Genomic DNA, 2390 nt, shown 5'->3' with positions numbered 1-2390 from the left:
CTCCTGCACAGCTTCCTTTTAGTGAACGGAGGCGCTTCTGGGGCAGGAAGCGAGGAGGAGGGACGGGTCCCACGGTGTTCGGGCTGGGGGTGCAGTCAGTCCTGTGGGGATGTGTCCTGACGGCCTGCAGCCCACCCCCACGTGGCAGAGGCTGGTGCATGAGGAGGGGCTGTGGGGCCCCAGGCCGGGGGGCAGGTGGGCTGGGCCCGTCTGAGCTGGGCAGTGGTCCCTGAGCGCCCGGCTGCTGCACTCCAGCACCAGCACCACGTGGACGTGGGCACCCTTGGGAGGGAGCCAGCCAGCCAGCCTGTCCTTCAGTCTCACCTGCGTGGGGAGGTGCAGCAGCCGCTGCCTGCTGGGGGCGTGGGGAGGACAGGGCCCTGGGGGAGGCGGCCCCCCTGACTTGGTCTGCCTGGTGCCAAGGGCTGGTGCCTTGTGGGACGGGGTCCTCGGGAAGCTGCCCAGGTCAGGACCTTCCAGGGGTTGGGGCAGGTCACTGGGACCCGGCAGGGTCCCGGGTTGTCCTGGGCTCAGGAGGACACAGTTGCAGAGCACCTGCCAGGAGCCCACCCTCGGGGGGTCACAGAGATTCTGGGGTGACAGGCTGGGAGGTGCCAGCAGCCCTGGGCCCCCTCAGGGCCATGGAGGGAGCAGAGGCAGGACCAGGAAGGAGGCGAGAGGAGCCACCACTGCTCCTGCAGCCCTGCTGGATCCCCCGCCCCGTCCTGTGAACTCAGGTAAATGGCCCCCTTTCTGTCCCTAAGAGTAACTGGAGCCACCCCGTCCTCCATGTCCGGGGCTTCCCCACACCCACAGTGACAGCCTGCAGACCCCTCCCTGCAGGAGCCAGACCAAGCTCAGGGGCATCAGCCTTGGCCCCTGACCCCCACCTGCATCCTGGCACCCTCTGTTGACACAGCTGCCAGAACCCACCCCTGGGAGAGCCTCCTGGCCTGGCCGCCCCCAGCCCTCTAGGGCACTCGGAAGTTCACACTCTTTAAAGTTGTTTTTGGCGGTGAAGCACCCCAGACTATCATCTTAACCATTCTTCATTTTAATTTAAATCAGAGAGATAGCCTATGATGGGGAGAGAGAACCAATGATGAGAATCCTTGCCCGGCTGCCTCCTGCACACCCCACCCTGGGAACTCGGGCCTGTTGTGACCTCCTGGTTCACAGGTTGATGCACAACCACTGAGCCACGCCGGCTGGGCCCATCTTAACCACAGCCGCAGCCGAACTGCAACGCCTATGTGAAGCACTTGCCAGGCTTGGCCGGCCCGGGCGTCACTGGGCCAAGGTGTTCTCCTGGATCGTCATGCTGCCTGCACACCGGGCCTTGGCCACTCGGTCTGCAGGCCCCAGAGGTCACGGATGCGGCAGAGCCGGCCTGGGACAGACCGAGCCGTCCCCGGCACACGCCCCCTGGCACTCGTCAGGTTGTATTAGTCGGTGAGGGCCGCCTAACAAAGCTCCCGGAGGGTCGCTGACACGACAGAAATCCTTGCTCACGCCTGGAGGCTGGGGATCCGTGTCAGCTGGCTGGTTTTCCCCGAGGCCTCCCCACGCTCGGCTGCAGACACTGCCTTCTCCTGTGTCCTCACACGGCCTTTCCCTGAGCCTGAGGGTCCCAGTGCCTCCTAGGTGTGTCCTAATAACCCCTCATAAGGACGTTGGTGAAATTGGATTAGGGCCTACCCACGGCACCCGCTAACTTAATCACCTTCAGAGCACCACCCACTTCTGAGGTGCTGGGGTTACGGCTTCCCCACGTGGATGGGGAGGACACATTTCATTAAACCCTGGTCCCATAGATGCCGTGTGGCCAAGGCCTCGGGCGCACAGGGGCGCTCAGGCGGGAGGTGCTGAGGGCCCGGAGGCTGTCTTCCCAGGAGCCAGGCAGGGCCAGTCGTGTCTTGGGATCTCTAGGGTTTGGGCAAACCAGGTGCAACGCGTCAGCCCGGACTGCACGCCGTGCCAAAAGCGAGCTCCTGCCGCTGGGCTGTCACTCAATAACGTCCACGTTACGGAAATTGGGTATCTAGGGGTAAAGATGGATGTCGTGACCAAGAGTGTACTCACCAAAAGTACACGATTTAAGGTTTTGTATAAGCCTAATAACAATTTCAAAATATACAGAGAAAAAAATTGGCAATAATAGTGGAAGCCTTTAACTCACCTTTAATATGTTAGAGTGCAAGTAGACTAAAAAAAAATAAAAAAACACAAACACAAAAAAAACACACCAAAAAACTCAGTAAAGATCAGAATAGCATGACTAACAAATGACACATCTGACAGAATAGAATACCATACCCACTAATGAAAGGACACACTTTTCCTATGTATACGGGACGTTACAAAAATGTATATGTTTGAGCCATGAGTTT

The sequence above is a fragment of the Cnephaeus nilssonii genome (genome assembly GCF_951640355.1).
Source record: "Cnephaeus nilssonii genome assembly, chromosome: 12".
In the NCBI taxonomy this organism is placed as follows: domain Eukaryota; kingdom Metazoa; phylum Chordata; class Mammalia; order Chiroptera; family Vespertilionidae; genus Cnephaeus; species Cnephaeus nilssonii.
This window is presented reverse-complemented; position numbering follows the sequence as displayed.